Source organism: Mauremys mutica, chromosome 6 (assembly GCF_020497125.1).
Source record: "Mauremys mutica isolate MM-2020 ecotype Southern chromosome 6, ASM2049712v1, whole genome shotgun sequence".
NCBI lineage: Eukaryota > Metazoa > Chordata > Testudines > Geoemydidae > Mauremys > Mauremys mutica.
This window is the reverse complement of record NC_059077.1, coordinates 111,998,244-112,019,823: the sequence shown is the minus strand read 5'-3', so window position 1 is coordinate 112,019,823 and position 21,580 is coordinate 111,998,244. Positions and strand designations below refer to the sequence as shown.

General features: G+C 40.7%; 1 long non-coding RNA gene across 1 annotated transcript in view; it reads left to right on the top strand.

Moving 5' to 3' along the window:
• The first annotated feature begins 1,198 nt into the window (after positions 1–1,198).
• The window catches only part of LOC123372303, a 64,258-nt gene continuing 43,876 nt past the window's right edge, over positions 1,199–21,580 (top strand). Inside the window, exon 1 of the long non-coding RNA XR_006580202.1 lies at positions 1,199–1,326. This is a non-coding gene — a long non-coding RNA (uncharacterized LOC123372303). The remainder of the gene's footprint in view (positions 1,327–21,580) is intronic.

The window sequence follows — 21,580 nt, the reverse complement described above, 5'->3', positions numbered from 1 at the left end:
TACTCCATAGCAAAAACCTGCCGGAAATTGTCTCATTTACACAGAAAGCACCCACTGACTGCTTTGTTCTTTGTTTCCTCTGGAGGCCATTTCAGTTCCAAGAGAGAGTGAGCCAAAGGCTACCAACCTCTGTTCTCGGGAGCAGGCACTTGGCAGACAACACAGTAGACAACCTGGCAGCATATTAGTGCCAGACTGCCATTTATTAGCATACGCACACTCTCTCTCTCAGTTGTTGTTGTTGTTTCCATGGCTTTGGAAAAACTTCTTTACAGGAAGAAAAAGATTGCTAGATCTGTCCACAAATTGATTAGAAAAATACAGGGACAGAATTTCAGCATTTCTCCACTTGTACACTTGCAAAATTACATGTACATGTACTTGCTGTTCTGCTTTGTTAAAAAATTCTAACTCTTGCACACCCACTTTAAGTAGCATGAATCCTCCAAATTTTCCAGTTACTTGGAGTTGATTGTGAATTACACAAAATACCCTATTAAAAATTATTTGCTGTTCATAAAACTTAGAAAATGCAGTGTTGGGCATTCACATCCAGAAAGGAAAAATAAATGAGTTGAAGGCTTCTGTCATGAAGACACTAAAATGGTAAAAACAGTTCAAAAGTGATTTTAATGAACAGACAACCTTTTTTCTTTTGTTAAATTGCCTAAATAAGTTCAAGAGCTGGTAGTAGGGCAATTCCATGTGGATTTGCTTATGCAGAGCGGTGCAGTCCTATGTTACCGTAAAGATCAAATTTGTTAATTTGTGAGAGATCAGCTTAATGAGTGCATTGCTTTTTTTTGCAGGGTACTGAATTCCCTTTTTGGGAGATTTCCCTGCGGACTCTATTAAAACTCTGTGTGTAGTAGTAATAATAATAAGTCATTTTCTGTTCACATCCCTAACTTTGCCTTTCAGAAATGACAGAATCACAACATAGTCATCAGCTGATGGAACCTAACAGTTTTAAACAATAAATATTTTAATAAGCGTAGTAGCTCTCTGTAATGTAGAGATTAGACGTACTTCTCCATTCATCTAGTAAGGCTGGCTTTCTGTGTTTCAGAAGCTTAGCTCTAAGCCCTAACACTTGGTAAAAGAACACAGAAATCAATATTAATTCTGTCTGTGACTAAGTGGAAAGTAAATGTGCTTCTTATTTTCACCTATCTGAACATGACCCAAATCTCTTTGCAGGTATCAAAGAAACCTCATAGAGTGAGAATTGGACAGTGCGGTGTCTTTGTGGAGTGTTTGGTGGGTGACTTCAACTTTCTATTTCCACTTGTGGCATTTGAAATTGCTGTCAAGTTCACTGTCTGGGTAAGTGCAATCTGAATTGGCCATGGGTGGGACGGGAGAAGGGAAATCAACAGTGTAACTTATTTTCCTACATGAGAACTGAAACAATAGGAGTTGTAAAGTGTTTCTTGTCTTAATTGCATCTTCTAATGAACTGGTGTGATTAGAAATGTTTAATCATTGCTACTTGAAGGAATTTGGTACTAAGCGACTCCATGTTGTTTAAGTAAATGTAGGAATTGAATGGAAAAAACATTAACTAGATTTGGAATTGCATATTTATAGTCTTTTGGCATGTCTTTCTCTGTTCTACTTGTTTATCGACTATCCACAGCTGCTGAGAAGAACACTGTATTGTCAATTAAAATTAAAAGTCCTCCTTTTTCCTCCGTTAGCCTTTATATACTATTTCAGTTATTGACTGGCATTCCCCTATCTGTGTGATAATATCTTCATTTAAAAATTATTTGATTACAAGAAAATTGTCGTTAAACAATAGCAAGATATAAATCACATAATATATTAACTGGGTTACTAATACCGTCTTAGATTATAATTGAAATAATGATATCTTATTTTCCTTTTACTACTTCTGCTGTTTGCTTGCATCTCACGCATCTTAGAAAGTGAAGCTGCGTGGCAATTCTCATGCATTGGTAGAACACTGTCGTAGCTAGGGCTGTCATACTGCAGTGAGCTCTGCATGGGCAGACCCCTGCACCTGCACAGGGCTCCAGAATAGATAAGGAGTATCCATGAGGGCATAGGGGATCTATTCATGTGGCGCACGTTGGAGGATTGGGACATATATTAGCAACAGTGCAGTGGAAGATTTAGATCCCCCCTGCCCCCCAAATTTGTTCTCATTTGGATTGATTTCTTTAGTTATAAAACCATGCACTTTATATCTAATTACTTGACAGTGCCCCTTTCACAACTTGTCAAATCATTAATTGATACATTTTATCAGATTCCTCTCATAGCTGGACATATATCTATTGGTGTAACCTATGTAAAACTGCATTGTATTCGACTGACACCAGTGAGTTTGCAAAGTTCTTTTATTAGATGCTGGTGGTGCAGTGGCTGGGTAGACAAATTGAGCAATTAACGTGGATTCAGCAATAGTTTGCTTACAGCTTTGGACATTTAGAAAACTGTTAGTAAGAGAACAGATTCTGGCCAGAAAGCAGAGTTGCTCTTTCTTTAATTGTCCATCCGTTCACAGGATTATTTTAAACTTCCAATTAGATGGCCACTCAATAGAGGGAGAAGGAACTACTGGCTAATAGATTATCAAAAGGACAATAGCCACTGTAGTGTTTTCTATACACAGAAAGCAAAACATGTACTTTCAATGTATATGACTTTTACTGTAGATTATAGAATACAACAAACCATCCAGTATAAAATATCCCTGAGAGAGAGAGCATAGGGTAGCTCTCACCCTTTGAGATCTTCCCTCTTGAATTGTCTCAAAACACTGCTCATCTAGCAAAAACACAACTTCCATTTAAGGGTGTATTAAAAAAAAAACAGAAAAACTTTTCTGCCAAGAATCATAGTTAGTGCTCCATGAACCATCTCTCTTATGATGAATCAAACCCACAACTCTCTGGCTCCAATGAAATGGTGCTACTGGTAGGCAATACTGACATGTAGCTGAAGGCAGAAGCTATTCTGTGAAAGGAGCATCTCTGTGCACCCACACAGTTTCACCCCCCGTTTCAGGTTTGGACAAACCACCAAAACAGAATTTGTGGGGATGAACAGCAGCTACTTTTCCCCCTGGATTGGGGATTAAAACCATACATAAATAGCCAAAGATACTCAAATATTTCAGGGAACCTGACCTACCTTTTGAATCTGTAATAGTTTGAACCCAGGAAAAGTTTTACACACTTAGAAACAGGTATCCAAAATGCAGTGATAGATTCACTTAACCTGGTCTCTGTCCCTTTGCCTTATTTTCATGCATTATGTGGCTTCCAGGTATGAATATTGTGCTCTGTATCTGTTCAGTATTAATCCAAATGAATTCACATGGTCATCAGCAGATGATAGGAATAAGCTTCTTTGCATTCTGGCAGACCACAGAGGAATGGATGGCTCGTGTAATGAGGGTTGACAGCGAAGACTGCAAACACATCCTGGATAGCCAAACAAAAAGATCATCTTCTCTTAATTTCAGATGTAGTACATTATAATGTGACTTATCACTATTATAGTTAACCATCTGTAATAGCTCAGTCCTATTTTAACTATATTATATATTAGCTCCTTAGTATGGTATTTAAGATCTGTAGCCAAGCACACTGCTAAAGGACAGAAATTTGTGGTAAGCTCCCTGAAAACACAGGCAAATTTACAGTGTAACATAAACAGAACTAGATTGTGCTTGACCATTATGTAGGGCATAGGGGCTTAAGAAGCTTCAACCTCTTTGTGTCGCTCGTGCAAGGGCAGAGAACTTGTAACAATCTCTCTGAGCAGGGACTGCTTTTCTCTCTTTGCCCAGAAGGAGGCAAAGAGGAGGCAAGGCCATGGACCCAGTTCTGCCCCCTTCCAGACCAGCCTGCGGACTGGAGCCTGGTACATGAGGGAAGCAATCCATATCTTCCTAGTGCATGGTGCAGAGTACACATACCACTCCCCCTCTCCTAGGCTTTCCTTTGGGTGGCTCTGTACTGTTCCCTACATAGGGCTTTGTACATTTCACACAATATTGTCCATGGTCCTGTAGTGACAACTCACATAGTGGTTTATTCCATATACAGTATAGAGTACTGAAGTAAAGCCTCTCGCATCCCATACTGAAGCACTAATAATCACACCCTGGTAACACTCCTGTAAATACCATTATTTGTAGCACTTTATGGTAAATGCATTGTCTATCAAAATATTTAAATCTGTGGCTGAGTTAATTAGTATGCTTGTACCTTTAAAAACACAGGGCCAGATTCTGATCTCAGTTGAAAGAGAGTACATCCATAGCTGACAGCTGGTGAAGTTACTCCAGATTTACCATACTGCTGTTTACATCAGAACTTGGCCTGCAGTACCTGCATCTATTGGGGAGGGAGGTGCCCATGAATGGTTCTAGTGCAAACACCAAACGGTTTTTGTTTTACTTTTTTAAACTCTATAGTACTTACTTTTAGTCTCAGTTGAGTATATTTGAGGGGAGAGGGTTTGATTTTTATGGCTGTTCCTCTCCAATGTGGATCTTGGAATGATCGTCCCAACTTCAGTCATTTTCAGGCTAAGTTACATAATGTGTTCTACTTACAATTAACTGGAGGCTTCAGGAAGTATAGTATCCAGCTGTTGTCATCTGAGAATGAAAACCGAGGGCATGGTGGGACAATCTTTGTAAAGCCCTGACTATACTGAGAATTGGATATCTTTGACACCGCTGCTTGTCCAGGACTATGTTGCAATGGCCAAAAGAGAGCGATGCTCATTTTGCAGGTTCCTAAAGTTAAACTTTCCAGAAGCAATGACAGGGCTTTCTCTGAGAAGAGGGTCTTTCATTTAGAATGAATTCCATTTGGTTGGTTGCCAGAACCTGGCTTTGGCAGCTTAGAGTTCATTTTTACAGCATGTTCAATTGTTTAGCTTTCAGTTAATTTGTGGTTTTGTTTTTCGGTATATGAGCAGTTTGCCTGAACACGTTTTGCCTCAACGGTGGCAGTAGACTTTTGGCTGTATCCATTTTTGGTAGCTTTTGTATTGTTTTCTATAGTATTGTTGGATCCAGCTGGCCTTTGTTTTTGAGAAGCCTTTGGGGGGAGAGGTGACTTATTTCAGTTCATCTGTTAAAATATCTAAGAAACATTTATGTGACTCTGAAGTCTTCCCACACCATCAGACATCACTTCTTGGTGCATGAACAAGCTTCTGCAGCCCCTGCCTGTCCTGGGCCACTCTTTGAATGAATGTCCTCTTTGTTAAGTCCCATAAGTTATCCTTTCTGAGTAGTGATCAATGGAGGATTTCTTTCAGTCGGTTCTTTTTGTGTGTTTCTCCAGCTGCCCATTGAAGATGCTCATGCAGAAATTTGCACTTAAGTGAGAATTTAGGCCCGTCTTGCAAATGGACACATTAGTTTGGCTTTATGTATGTGACTAGTCCCAGGGACTTCAGTGAGCCTCCTCACGTGTGCGAAGCCAAGTACATGAATATGTGTTTGCAGAATAGGAGCCTGACTTGGTGAGTCTTTTGTTTCTTTGCTAAGATAGTGGCATTGCTTTTATTATAGGTACAGAAGAGGAGGCCATTCCAGCAGTATGAACCCTCTTCAGGCAGGGAAATGATCCAAACATCACAACTTGGTGTCTATTTTTAGAAGGTGTATACTTTCCCTCCAAAAGACAGATGTTTGTACAACACAAAAGTGAGTTAAAGTTAACACCCAGAACTGGCCTTCACTTTTAAGAGCTTTCATTGGCCATAAAACTGAAGATTAGAAAGTTGTTTCAACAAGTAGTCTCTGTATTTTTTCAGTAACTAGCTAGCAGTATGTGTTCCTTCTCCAGATAACCGGCACTAGTAGTCCATGATGTTTCTCTTTCCTTGCCAGAAATTGATTTAATCATAAAATTGTCTTGGGTGTAGTTACAGTAAATTCAGAGCAATACAGTATATCCTTGGAGCACTGGCATGGTTTGTGATTGCTTGGGAGTACCATGACCATACCCAAGATGATTTTATAAGGAAATCAATTTCTAGCGAAAGTCAGTGAGCAGAGAAAAGAACAGAAAAGGGTGTAGAAAGTTTCTTGGAAGAAAACAAACTGAAAGTAAAACAGTGCTTTTTTTAGAAAGGGCATTAGCTGCTAGTGTGTATAATCCTGCCGAGTAATTCTATGCTCTGGCCCATATCATTCCAGAATTCTCAGACCCACTAAATTGACAGCAGCACGCTTTCCGGTCGACTCCAGTACTCCAGCTCCTCAAGAAGAGTAAGGATATGTCTACACTATCCACCAGATCGGCAGGCAGCAATTGATCCAGCAGGGGTCGATTTATTGTGTCTAGTCTAGACACGATAAATTGATACCTGAGCACTCTCCCGTCGGCTCCTATACTCCACTGCCGTGAGAGGAGCCGGCGGAGTCGACGGGGGAGCGGCAGCAGTCAACTCACCATGGTGAAGACACCATCGTGAGTAGATCTAAGTACATCGACTTCAGCTACGTTATTCATGCAGCTGAAGTTGCGTAACTTAGATCAATTGCCCCCACCAGTGTAGACCAGGCCTAAGGTAAGTCAGCCAGAGAGTGTCTCCCATAGATGCAGTGCAGTGAAGACACCAGAGTATTGACCTAAGCTACATCAACTCCAGCTATGTTGTTCATGCAGCTGGAGTAGTGTAACTTAGGTAGACTTACCCTGATAGTGAAGGCAAGCCCTGAGTTGCAAATGTCAGAACCTACCACAGAATCCTCCAGAGGCAGAAACAAAATCTGGAATGCTAAGGGCATTAGTGATTCACTACCTCCCCTAGTGCAGAATATGTAATTTTATGCAGTGGAAATCTGAGTATGCTGAAAAAACAAGACAAGTGTTTCCACAGAGTTCGGCTGGCTCCATCTGTGTGTGTACTGGAGCTGAGTGTTCCTGTCAGAGTGGATGGAATGGTATTGTGGCCCCAGAACATGACAGGAATTCAGAAGCTCTGTATTCTGTTCTCAGCTGTGTCACAGACTTCCTTTGAATTTGAGCAAGGTGCTTTGTCTATATGTTAGTTTCTCCAACTGTAAGAAGGGATTCTACCTGCCTGCCTCAGGAGGGTGTTGTCAGGCTTAATTTCATTCATCTTTGTAAAGCAATTTGAAATCTTTGGGCAGAAGGTACTATAGGCAATGCAAAACATTACTGTTAAGGAGGCAGAGGAGATAAATGTGTTCCTGTTAGACCTGAATTTCATGAAGACTTCTATTGTGGGACATGAGGCATCAGGGTAGTCATTTCCACACCCATGTACTTTTCAAACTGGAGTTTGATCATTTGAAAATCAGAGTATTTAGGAGTAGTATGCTCCCCGCCCCTCCCCAGCCCCACATTAACCGCAATGCTTGAGCACAGGGTGTGCACTGAAGGAGATACAATGGACCACTTTATTTTATGTGTTTAGTTCAGGCAGGTGCTATTGTGACTACAGGGGGTGGGGAAGTGGAACTCTTCCCAAAATAGGATCTCTAGCACACTCAGCAGATGGCCTGTGAAAAATCAAATCGATTAAGGATTATTTGTAGAAATGATTTGGGCCAATCCAACTCCTGTGGAAGTCAATAGTCTTTTAAAAATTGTGTGAAGTGAGAATTAGATTGGGTCTATTGGTGAATATTTTCAGATAATGAATACAGTAAAGAAAACTGTAGGGTGTGATTATTCCTAAAGATTATTCCTTCATCTTTCTACTACTTTGTATCCTCTTTCTGCTGGCATTGATGGTTATATTGCTTCAATTTCATCTTGACTCTTGCCCTTTCAAAAGTATGATTGCAAGGTGGAATAGTCTTTTCATTAAGGCACATTTCAGTGGATTCAGTTCCTGGCTCTGCTAGAGATTTCTTGTTTGACCTTGAACAAACCACTTAAACTACCCATGCCTCAATTTCCCCATCTATAAAATAGGGATAGAAATACGTTGTCTTCTATCCTTTGTCTTGTCTATTAGATTGTAAACTCTTCAGGACAGGGGGACTGTCTCTTACTACGTAGATGGATGTACAATGCATACAGAGCATGGTTCCAATAAAGGTTGGGACCTACTGACACTACAATAAAACAAGTAATTAATAATTTATCAAATTGGGATGACAAATCAGGCCTGATCTTTCTCTTTTTTGCCTTGTGTATAGCCATCGCACCTGTTCAAAGCAGGCTTGAAACACTGCCAGATAAAAACCGTAGCGTTTTACAAGCATTTTGCACAGGTACAGATGCCTAATTGAGGTAAACAGCGGTACAGAATCAGACCATTATATCCAGTAAATGAGTCCACTTGATATATATCATACAGTAGAACATCCATGATATTAACATATATAGAAACAAATACAGTAATTACGTACACACTTAGTTTCAATACCAAATTTATGAACCAGGGAACTATACACTTATATAACAACTGAGCCATTAATGTTGGGCTCACTCAGACCCTGAGCAAACTAAACCACTGCATACCTGACAGATAAATCAATAATGGACATTTCAAGAATGGAGCCTTGCTTGGGATCCTCATGATGTTCAGCCGGTGATGCAGAACATTTTGGGGGGGTGGGGGAAAGAAGGCTTGGAAGGTACAGAAAGTCAAGGCCAGGGCCGGCTCCAGAGCCCAGCGGGGCAAGCACCCGCCTGGGGCGGCCCTTTCCCGGGGGGGCGGCAGGCTGGGCCGGCGGACCTGCCGCAGTCATGCCTGCGGGAGGTCCACCGGAGCCCCGGGAGCAGCGGACCTGCCGCAGGCATGACTGCGGAGGGGACGCTGGTCCCGCGGCTCGGATGGACCTCCCGCAGGCATGACTGCGGCAGCTCAACCGGAGCCGCCGGACCAGCGAACTGCCCACAGCTGCGGGAGGTCCAGCCGAGCCGCGCGACCAGCGGACCCTCTGCAGTCATGACCGCGGGAGGTCCGCTGCTCCCGCGGCTCGGGGGCGCCTCCCGGGCATGACTGCTTGGGGCGGCCAAATTTGTAGAGCCGCCCCTGGTCAAGGCAAAACACTTAGTAAAGTGCCTTTCACGCAAAACATTTCAGAGCTCTTGAGTGGAATGTACACCTTCCTTTAACAAATCTTTTATCAAAGGTTCTCCACAAGCACAGCTGTGGGCCTGTACAGATTGGAAAGTGTACAATTTCCTGTTCAAAGAAGTCAAGAAACAAGCAGGTATAATAGTTACTGGAAATAAAAAAGGAAATGTACATTTTTGGATGCTCTTCTCTCCTTGCAAAATTCATTCGGAGTACCTGCCAGAAGATCAGAGAGAGAAATACAAAGGGGGAGAGAGAAAATCTCCACCCTCATCCCCATCAAGCAGCTCTGCCACTGGTTGCAAGAGTCTCCTAGAGTCCACAATGTTTACTTCCTTCAGCCTTTGTTTCCACACCCCTTATTTTCAGGTTATTTACTTCCAGTGGACCAAACCCTGAAGTCCTTACTCAGGAAAAATTGCACTTTAGGAATGATCCTCTGTAATCCTAGCCACAATGCAGCAGGCATATAGTTTGTAGGTGGTGGAGCAGAGAGAGATGGGTCTTCAGTTACTGGGGTTGTCTCACTTTCCTTTTTTGTAGGCTAGCACCATGATAGACTTCTTCCAGGAGCTGGGTATACAGCAGAACTGTTTGCAGTTGTTTGAAGATGGCAGTGAGTACTTGGAGATAGGGATCTTGTATTTTTCAGGAGGACATAGCAAGTGCTGTCTTATTCCTGGGGCTGTTTTTTTTTTATTTTTTTATTTTTTTGGTTAGCTTGTTTTGGTTGGTTGGTTTCTTTGTCTTCATGAGTCTGAATCGTTGCCACAGCTGTATCTTGATCTGCTATGGAACATTGTAATAACAATGCATGGGCACAGTAGGGACCTGACTTTTGAGAAGTAGGGAGCATAGACATCTCCCACTGAAACTGGGGGAACTAAGCACCCAGAACATCGGAAAACCAGCCTCTACATCTATACATTTATGAGATAAAATGCTACAACATAAAGGTCTTACCAGTACAAATTGCATTAGTCATAAGTGGCAAAGATCATCCCAAATTAGTGGTAAATTTTAAAACTAAAAAAAACTTCCCTATTTTAGGTGAAAGAAAGCAACATTTCTTTATCTGGTTGTTTCAAAAGAGGTGGTAGGGGGAGGAGAGGGACTAAAAGAACGACAATCAGCAAACAAAACGGTACTTGGCATCAACCAACTGCAAAAAGTATGCTGTGCTTTGAAAATGTTTATTACTATAAAATGTAACTGAGAAGTCCCTGCATCTCTTGCTTGTTGCTCTGCTCAGAATCATAAATAATACAATCAACCCAAGCTTATGGCAATACAAATAGGAACATGGGAAATGTCGTAGCAGAACAGGCCAGTGACCCACCAGTATTAGATGCTTCAGAGAAAGTTGCAAGAAATGCTGCAATAGGCAGTTAAGGGAAAATCAGCCCATAGGGCAAGTGTCTTCCTAACTCCTCCAGTTAGTGTTTCACTTGTGACCTTTAGGATTTACATCCCTCCCTCTTTGTTCTGAAGGCATTTTTATTATTCCTCCCATTCTTACCATTAATGTTCTCACTAGTCACACAAATGTCTAATCCATTTTTGAATCCTGTCAAATTCTTGTTATCAATGATACCTTGTGGTAATGAGTTCCCCAGACTAATTGTGCAGTATGTGGAAAAGGGTACTGGTTTTAAATTTGCTGCCTTTTGGATTTCATTGGCTAGCCCTTTGTTCTTGTATTATAAAAGAGGATGACCTACATTATTTACACCAATTGTCATTTTGCACACCTTTATCATCTCTTATTTGTCTCAGTTTTTCTTCAGGTGGAGTTTTTTCTCCCTGCTTTTCCTCATTCTCATTACTGAACTCTGAATCCTTATTTCTGCTATATCTTTCTGAGATAGGGTGGTGAGAATTGAACACAATGTTCCAGGACAAGGGATAGCACTGATATATATATATATATATATATATATATATATATATATATATATATATAAAAAAAATGAAAATATACATGATCAATCCCATTCCTTTTCTATTCTAACAAAGATTCTGAAGTTTGCTGTACATTCAGGTCTTCATAGAGCTGTCAACAATGATGCCAAGGTCTTTTTCCTGAGAAGATGGTTAATTTAGAACCCAATCAGGTGTATCAGCAGTTCAGTGTTTTTCCCTTCATTATATGCTATTTTGCATTTATCAAGAATAAATTTCATGTGCAGTTATGTTTTCCGTTCACCTAACTTTGTTAGGTCGCTCTGATATCCTTCACAATCTTGTCCAGGCTTGACTAACCTAAATTTTGTGTCCCACAAAGCTTGCTACCTTACTGTTTATTCCCTTGTATAGATCACTAAAAAATATAATAAACTGCTACAGGCCTATTATAGATACCTGTGGCACTTCACTGTTGAACTTTCACCATGATGAAAATTCCACATTTGTCGTTAGTATTTGTTTTCTTACTCTTATCTGGTCTGTGACAGTACTCTTCCTCTCACCATAACTACTCGGTTTCTTCAGTTGCCTTGAGAGACGTTATCAAAGGCTCTTTGAAAGTCCTGTATTTTATTCATATGTTGAAAGCAGACATGCCAAACCCAGGGGAAAAATGCAGACATTGGGCTTGTTTTTGGCTTAGTTGGCTTGAGAGTTGCTTGTTGGCTAGTTTTTGGCTTGTAGCTTGTTTGGCTTGTAGCTTCTTTTTTTTGATTGGCTTCCAGCAAGCAGGGGCGGGGGGGGCAAGCAAGGGGATGGGAGGAGAGAGTCAGGGGTGCACAACAGGCCCACCAGAGTCCCAGACTGCACACCAGGGGGATCTAGTCACATAGAGTTTTGGGGTTCTTAGGGATTGGCTTGTTTTGTCCTTGTTTTGAAATGGGATTAGCTTGATGGTTGGCTTATTGTGAAAGTTGGGGTGCTTATTTACCACGTGAAAGTTGGAAACTGTGATTGAAAGACTTCTAATAGATTAATATAACACAGAGCATGTACCAAGAGGTTACAACAGGAACCTGGAAATCCAGTTTCCTGGGTTCTTTTCTCTGTTCTAGTGCTGACTCATTGTGCGACTTGTTGCAATTCTGTTGACTTTTTCTGTACCTCTATTTACCCATCTGTAAAAATGGGTGTAAAATACTTAGGCCATGTCTACACTAGGGTTGTGTTTACCACAATAGGAATATAGTATTTCATGCTAGCAAAGCACTCCTAGTGTGGACACACCTATACTAGCAAAGCTATACTTTGACTCAGTATAACAATCCCCTCCCCTCAACAAACAAAACTAACTGTGTTAGTAGAAGTGCAGGTTTGCTGGTATAACTGCATTTATACTAGGGACTTCAGCCAGCGCAGCTATGCCTGTCAGAGATTGTGCCCCTTAACATCCTTGACCGACATAGCTATGCGTAGCTTAGACCTGGCTTTAACCTAGCTCCAAGGGGTAGTATGAGCTTTAGTGAATGTTTGTATCGTGCTTTGGGCTACTTTGAGGACAGGCATTTAAATAAAGTTAAGTGCAAAGTAAAATATGCTTGAGAGAGTGAATTAGATAATATCTTCCTGAGTGCATATGCAATTGTCAAACTAGAAAATCCCAACACTATAAGGATTAGACACATTAGCCTAGTTATAAATAATGGTTAAATATTTTCCAGTACGTGTATTGGATGCCATTACAATGAGATTCAGTGTTACTGATCACTGCTTGTAGTGTGCCTTGGATGTGGGTGGGTTTCTTCCTTATTTCCATTATCCTGACTGCTGGCTGATTAGATCGGAAATGATTTAATTTTCATTTCTTTGATGCGTTCAAAGGCAGGGAAGAATTTTGCACCTCTGTGAGTGCCACTCAGCAGCATGCAAAGAACTTCACAGCTAGTGGGAGTGTTAATTAGAGCCAATTATGAGTTCATTGACCTGCCTTGGTACCAAATTGCAGAGAGAACAACTTGTAAGGTGGGAAATTTAGCTATGCTGCATGTGACTCATTCGGGAAGCTCACTGTTGCATGAATCTTCATGTAGCGATCAATCAAATGGGATGATCTACAAGAGGGAAGGAGGGAAAGAGTTTCCCCCAATTAATCTATATAAGCTACTATTCTTCATTTTATTGACCAAAAAACCAAACTGGTTAATAAATTAATCATTCCACTGTGACCATCCTCCCTGCAGATATTTTTGGAGGACTCCCCTTCCACTCCCTATGCTAGCAGAAGTTTTAGCGCTTCTCCCAATGGGTAGCAGCAACCAGCAGTGCTATACCCTATTCTTGCATTTAAAAACATTACATAACCTATTCTAGGAATTCCCGTTGGGCCTCTGAAGCCTCCAAGCATGAGACCATTGGGCATTTGTAGATTATAAATAGGGCTGTCAAGCGACTAAAATAATTAATCTCAATTAATCATGCTGTTAATAATAGAATACCATTTATATAAATATTCTGGATGTTTTCTACATTTTCAAATATACTGATTTCAGTTACAACACAGAATACCAAGTGTACAGTGCTCACTCCATATTTATTTTTGATTACAAGTACTTGTACTGTAAAAGAACAAAAGAAATAGTATTTTCAATTCACTTCATACAAGTACTGTAGTGCAATCTCTTTATCCTGAAAATTGAACTTACAAATGTAGAATTATATATCGAAAAACCCTGCATTCAGAAACAAAACAATGTAAAACTTTAGCGCCTACAAGTCCACTCAGTCCTACTTTTTCTTCAACCAATCACTCAGACAAGATAACGCTGCCCACTTCTTGTTCACAATGGCACTGTTGTAACTGGTGGTGTGAGATATTTATGTGCCAAATGTGATAAAGATTCATTTGTCCCTTCATGCTTCAACCACCATTCCAGGGGACATGCGTCCATGCTGATGATGGGTTCTGCTCGATAACAATCCAGAGCAGTGCAGACTGACACATGTTCACTTTCGTTATCGGAATCAGATGCCACCAAGAGAAGGATGATTTTCTTTTTTGGTGGTTCAGGTTCTGTAATTTCCGCATCAGAGTGTTGCTCTTTTAAGACTTCTAAAAGCATGCTGCACACCTCGCCCCTCTCAGATTTTGGAAGGCACTTCAGATTCTTAAACCTTGGGTCGAATGCTGTAGCTGTGTTTAGAAATCTCACATTGGTAGCATCTTTGCGTTTTGTGAAGTCTGCAGTGAAAGCGTTCTTAAAATGAACATGTGCTGGATCATCATCAAAGACTGTTATAACATGAACTATATGGCAGAATGCAGGTAAAACAGAGCAGGGGACATACAATTCTCCCCCAAGGAGTTCAGTCACAAATTTAATTAATGCATTATTTTTTTAATGAGCATCGGCAGCATGGAAGCATGTCCTCTGGAATGGTGACTGAAGCATGACGGGGCATACAAATATTTAGCATATCTGGCACATAAATACCTTGCTACTTGCAAATACCTGTTCTCACTTTCTGGTGACGTAAACAAGAAGAGGGCACCATTTTCTCCTGCAAATGTTAGCAAAAGTGTTTGTCTGAGGGATTGGTTGAAGAAGAAGTAGGACTGAATGGACTTGTAGGCTCTAAAGTTTTACATTGTTTTGTTTTTGAGTGCAGTTGTGTAACAAAAAAAATGTACATTTCTAAGTTGCATTTTCACAACAGAGATTGCACTACAGTACCTGTATGAGGTGAACTGAAAAATACTATTTCTTTTGTTTATCATTTTTACAGTGCAAATATTTGTAATAAAAATATACTCTTTGATTTCAGTTAGAACACAGAATACAATGTATATGAAAATGTAGAAAAACATCCAAAATATTTCATAAATTTCAATTGGTATTCTATTGTTTAGTAGAGCCATTAAAACTGTGATTAATTGTGATTAATTTTTTTGAGTTAATTGCATGAGTTAACTGCAATTAATCAACAGCCCTAATTATAAGGCTAGAAGGGACGATTGTGATTAAGTAGTTTGACCTCCTGCATAACACAGGCAATAGAATCTCTTCCAGTAATCATCCAGGCACACCGTACCCCCTATAATAAACAGATTACCACCTGCCAGGAGACCCAAAGTAGATAGCAGCAGCAGCAGCATTGTCTGGCGGAGAAAGACACCACCATCAAAACAGGAATGTGTGCAGGCCAATCCCTGGTATCAAAGTTCAGTTTGACTGGAGGGGGAGGCAGAAGTTCAGTCTGCTTATTAGTCTGGCCAAACCAGTTCAAAGGACAGTGTGAACCCTGCAGGATCACTATGAAGGCACTGGGAGTGAATCCACTTCAAGAGATCTGCTTGGAGCCCAAAGTCTGATGATCTTCAAGGTTATGAAGAAAGATACAATTCAGAGCTCTAGTGGTAGGCCAAAATGAGGATAAGTTCCTGCTGCTTATTCAACAGCTAATGGAGTTATTCCTTTAGCTCAGATGATCTGAACATGTGCTGGAGGTCAGGGTTTGATCCCCAACGCAGATCATGGTATCTTTTTGTGTGTGTTTATGGTATCTCACATATAGATCCTTCAGTGATTGTATATTTGTAAGTATACCGCCACTGGCTTTTTTTTTAAATGTCAGACAGCAAAGTGGGTGACTCGTGCATGAAATTGGACTTCTTTCCATTTGCCAGGCCTTCCTGTGAAGTTTCTTGAGGCAAAAATCTAGATGATTTGTATAACAGCTAGTCACAGCAGCGAAGCAGAAGAGCCATCATCAGTGCCAAAGCTAAATCAGGCTGCCAACATAGCCATTATTTTACCAGTGTGGTTAATATTTTTTTTTTGTTTTACACTGGCAATGTACTTAGGATGGTAAATGGAATGTTTAGACACAGAATGAACAAGCCTGTATTTCAGCCCAGAAGCTAAAGCAACACTACCCTTCTAAATGATGAAGCCAAGAAATAATGCATCCATTAAGAGGCAGTGAAACAGAAGACATAGAACAAAACCAGCATTTGGGTCCAAAAAAAGCATTTTATGTATGTGAGAATTCAATTCTAAGCATTTTTTTTACATTCAGTTATTCCCTGCAATACAGTGTCTGTCTGCATTATCTGTGGCAGAAGCTAAATTACCAGAAAGACAGGTGAAAACCTGGGTCATCTGTCTGCATCATAAAGTAGATCATGTTTAAAAATACAGACAGGAGCCCATATAGTGTACATGTTGAAACCCAGGATAGAATAGGGGCAAATCACAAAATGTCTTAGTACTCTTGGATATTGTATTGCAATGAGAAAGAATGGAAGATCAGTACTTGAAATGAGATTTACAGTCCTTTAAGTTTTCCTGCCACACTCATGATCAGACCACATACCCTGTTCCTCTACTTACCTTAGTCAGAGTCTAGCTGGCATCTCTTAGGAGTTGCCTCACTTGAATGCTTTAGGATACGGTACCATTTTCTACCTGCAAGGATGCACCAAAGTGACTATATCTCAAAGCACCCCAAAAGACCAATGCATCCGATGAAGTGGGTATTCACCCATGAAAGCTCATGCTCCAATACTTATATTAGTCTATAAGGTGCCACAGGACTCTTTGCTGCTTTTTCAAAAGACCAATGATCTACTTGCATACAAGACTTACTGAAAATAGAGGAAAAAATCAGATTAAAACAAAAGAAATGGTGTATATCTAGTAACTGGTCTTAAGCTAAGCTATTTGTGCTTGACAGAGGTCCCCTTCATGTCATTAGAGAAAACAAGCAATGTCTTACATGTTTGGACTGTGTATCCTTTTTGCCCTCTGACTCTTTGGTAGGCAGCATGTGTTGCACCAGAAACTGTGGATTATGTTTGTATCACCTTTCTCCTTCTTTGACTCGCCATGCTCTTATATTTCTCGGGTTTCTTTGAAGTTTCTGTCTCACGCCAGCAAAAGGTGGACTCCGTGGTCTCCACAGAAGGGCTGTTTCTCTCTCTTTCTTCTTGTACATCCACTCAGTGTGTCTTAAGTTGATTCAGAACCGAATGCATTGCTTTCCGTAACCAGATTGATTTCTGTTTTTCAAAACACCTTTTACAGTTCAGTTTCCAAATACAAATTCCTCATCCCTGGACCATCTGCCCCTGCATCCTTTTCTATTTTTAAGTCTAATCACTATGCTTTCCATTTGAATTATTCTGGTAGTGTATGTTGGGTAATTTTTAGAAATGCTGAGCACCCTAAACTGTGCAATAATCAATGGGAGCTGCAGTTGCTCAACACCTTTGAAAATCAGGTAACTTTTATTTAGGTGCCTAAATATGAATGAAGGGAGTGTAACATTAAGCATCCAGGTTTGAAAATTACTATTAGCAGTATTTAAGAACTGTCCATGTCAGAATTAGTGAACACTACAAGGTTTTGATACAAGGATGAACAACATTTCCCCCAAAAGGGAGCATGTCCTACAAGACTCTCTGCTTCAAATCTCGCAAGTGGGCGAAACCTAACTGGTTGGTTTAATGACAAGAGATTCCAGTGCTTCAGTTTGTGTAAGGAGTAGGAAAAAACTGTCTTGTATCACATTCCACTCATCCTCAGGCCCAGATAATTTTTTGGTGGTAGGTAGCAGGTTTAAAACAAGAGGCAACAGATTTTTAAACCAAACAAAATGAAGCATTTCTTTACACACTGCACAGTCAACCTGTGGAACTCTTTGCCAGCGGATATTGAGAAGGACAAAATTATACAGGGTTCAAAAAAGAAACATACGTTCATAGGTCCATCAATGGCTATTAGCCAGGATGGTCAGGGATGCAACACCATGCTCTGAGAGTCCCTAGCCTCTGTTTCCCGGGAACTGTGAGTGCACCACAGGGGTAGACCACACGATGACTGCCTATTGTGTTAATTTCTTCTGAAGCCCCTGCCAGAAGATAGGCTAGCAGGCTAGATGGACCATTGATCTGATCCAGGATGGCCGTCCTTATGTTCTTTTGTACACTCTAGAGATGGTTTGTGATGGAAAATGCCGTGCCTCTGGTCATGCATAACTTTCCCTGGGAAGTGACAGCCACAGTTTTCCTGACAAAGTCAGTATTTGTGGCTGAGCACAGAAGAGAGATGTTTCTGCTATATGTTTCCTGAATTTTGAAATGTGCCTCTTTGTCTCTCGTAAAGTGACTCGCAGTATATTTAAAAAGCAGAAGCCTCATCCTCCAAAGTAAGCAAGCAAATGCTTAATTCAGGATTTAGCACTCTGCTCCTGAGCTAAGAAGATGAGAGCAGAATTTCATGACCAAGGGAAGAGTTAAAGGATGGTGAAGCAGAGGAATAATCAGTAAAAGAAACATTCAGAAAGTAACAACCGTGATGAAATAACTACCGTAGATCCGAGGCTGTGACCCTTATAATGAATAAGCTCTGAGATATTCAGGCTGAGATTTGAAGAATGAAGAAAAGGAAGGAAAGATGGGGGAAGAAAAGGAAAGAAAATCAAACACAGCAAGGTGGAGGGGTCTAAGATTATAGCAAAATTAATATTCAAATCAACTAAGATGAATGGGTCTTTAGACTGCAGAGCTAAATACAAAGATGCTCAATACATCTCTTCAGAGACAGATCTTTGGAAGGTGATACATAAGTTCCAATTAGAGTAAAAATGAACACTGAAGGACGAACAGACTGAGGTTTATATATAATCAGTAGATATAAAATTAGTATTCTTTATTCAAAGGCTGTTTCAAAAAAACCCATAAAGGTTACAGAGGAAAAAGGATTCTGCCTCAGCCGGGTCCTCAACTGGTGAAAATTGGCATGCAACAGAACTATGCCAATTTACAGCAGCAGAGGATCTGTCCCCTTGTAGGCATAGGGCATTGTAGGGTCTGTAGTTATAACAACCTTATAAACTATAGGAGATGGATCGTGCTAGGAGGGGAAAAACCCACAAACCAAGTCAATAGCCCATGAAAGTTCAACCCAGTTCCAAGGTCCAACAGAGAGTACAGTTCAAACACTCTGTCTGTCTCACATTTCATTGCAAGTGCAGCAATAACAGCATCCTGCACTTGCAATGAAATGTGCAAATCTTTTTTTCTTTCGTTAGTGAATTTTCTCACCAGTGAATATACAAAGCTGAACAGGCCCTTAAAAACGGTTTCTTTCCTCTGTAACTCATTCATCTGCTGTCAGCCAGCTTGACCTGTCAGAGTGCCATGTGAATGATGATTTTTGTTTTCTTTCAAATTCTCCTCTTATTACTAGGATGCGCACTATGCTGAGAGAGAACAGTGAATCTCCCCATTCCGTTCCCTGTCAATGCCAGCTAATAGGTCAGAAGAGTTAACCCCTTTTGTGTTCTGTTCACTTATAACTAAACCTGGAATAGTCAAGGCACTGTCAGAATACCATAAAGACCTTTTGTATGACCATGCTCCATAGCAATCAAAGATGAAAAATGTCTATTCAATCTCTAAGTCTGAGTATGATGTATTTTCCCGATGGAGGACAGATCCGCTATTTAACTGATACGCTGATGTGTCTCACTACAATAAAACACTTGGAACTCATGAAAAATCCCCATTGACTTACCTGGCTAGTAACACAGAGGTCATTAGAAGCTTTGAGTAAAAAGCAGAATCAGTCCTAGACTCTTTTTACAGAAGGTCAAGAAAAAAAATGAGATCCTTCAACGAACATCAGCTACCTAGGTAACTGATTAAGCATTCTTTGTTTTGTCTTCTGCTCTTAACTTCTCCACTGTTCTTGATTTAACTGAAGCTCATCAAAGCTGTATTTAGGTTTTACAGCCAATATGCTCCTTCCTGTAAAGAAGTCACATAACTGGGTGACCCTAAAGTAGTGGTGCCTGGGAGAGAATGCTGTAGATAGTGATTTTACGCTGAAATTTGATGGTGTAAAAATGGCATTGAAGAATTCCTTGTTTATTGCCTTTCACTGATTTCCATATCAACAGGGCCCGGTTTACAAATGAAAAGGTATTTCTGAACCCATCCTACCCTGGAATTTCAGCCTCTTACCTGGGAGTCAAGCCAGTTCCATCTGCCTCATGGATTATCGTCATTGACAAATATTCTGCAGATCTGATTCATCCCCTAGTTATTCCTTGATAAGTTAAGAAGATACCTGTCCACAGCAAATAAGCTCAAGGAATAGGTACTTCCATCAGTGATAGCAGCCATCCCATTCTTCCCACCTCCACCAAATCCACATGTGTGTGTTCAGGAGAACCCTCTCTGAAGATTCTCTCTCCAGAGTACCAGACCCAACTGGCCCGTCCTCCTTCTGTCATGTTTGCTGGGGAAGACACAGCAAAAGATTGCGATCGAGCCCACTCTAAGGAGCAGATACTACCTCCCCCTTCCACCTAAGGAGTGTGGCTGCATCAGTGGAAAAGATGGATAGGGAATGACACACATTCACATTTCTTGGAGCCCACTGATGACAGCAGTCTGCACATTTCAGTCTGAATTGTGTACATCTCTCTTTGGACTGGTTGTTTCCTCCAGCCTTCTCCTGTTCTCTCTCCCTCTGCCCTCCATGTTCTTCTCCAACTTCTTCTTTCCACCTCCACTCCTTGCCTGGCCCTTCAGTGGTTCTTTTCTCTTAGTACCACCCTTTCCTTCTGAAATTTACATCCAGCCCATGCCAACGTTGGCGCACACAGTGAAAACCAGGCTCTTCCATTCCTCTGTCATTTGCTGCTGCTGCTACTTCCCTTTGCTCCAAGCTGTTGAGACTGACTATTCTGTCCACCCTGCTTTAAGGGGGGTTCTTACACTTTCTCTTTGGCACTCTTGTTTCCTCACATCAGTTGTTTTCCACAGGACAGCTTCATGTGGGAGCCTATGTGTTGGCATCTGGAATATGTGCCCCAAATGTATCCAGAACTTCCTTCTGATTCTGGAGGAAATGAGCTGCTGGTTCGGGATTTCTCTTATTTCTTTGGTGGTGATGAACTCCTTCCAACCCATGCCCAGAATCTTTTTAGGTACTTGTTTGCAAAGGCCCCTAGTTTTCTGTCTAACATTTTTAGTAGCTTTCCAGCCCTCTCAGCTGTATGTTAGCACCAAGATTACGTTTGAACTGAAAAATCAGTTTTTGTTCTGGTACTGTATATTTTTGATTTTGACACGTTGTTGAGTTTAATAAATGTTGTTGAATACCTTCTTTATCCTTAACCTTCCTTCCTTCCTCGAGTTCTCCATTGGCCAGTCCGGTGCGGCCCAGGTAGAAGAACTCTTCTATTTTCCTGATATTTTTGAATTTTTAATGTGATGTTATTCCTTGACATTTGGGTTTCAAGGATATTTGTTTTAGCATAACTAATTTTGAGCCCTTCTTGGCTTGGAGTTGTCTGTCTTTATTTGTAACTTTTCAGAAGTGTTGCTTAGTAGCATAATATCAGGAACATCTAGGTGGTATAGGCATTTGCCCTCTGCCTAGACTATACCAGTATTGTTTTGCTAATATACTTATTCAATATCCAGTCTATGAACCCCCACTCCATAATGAAAGTGGCATTAACAAGATGTGTCCCAAGCGTAATCTTGACTACTTTGCTTATTTTCCCCAACTCTCTTTGTATTTTATCTGTACAGATTGTAAGT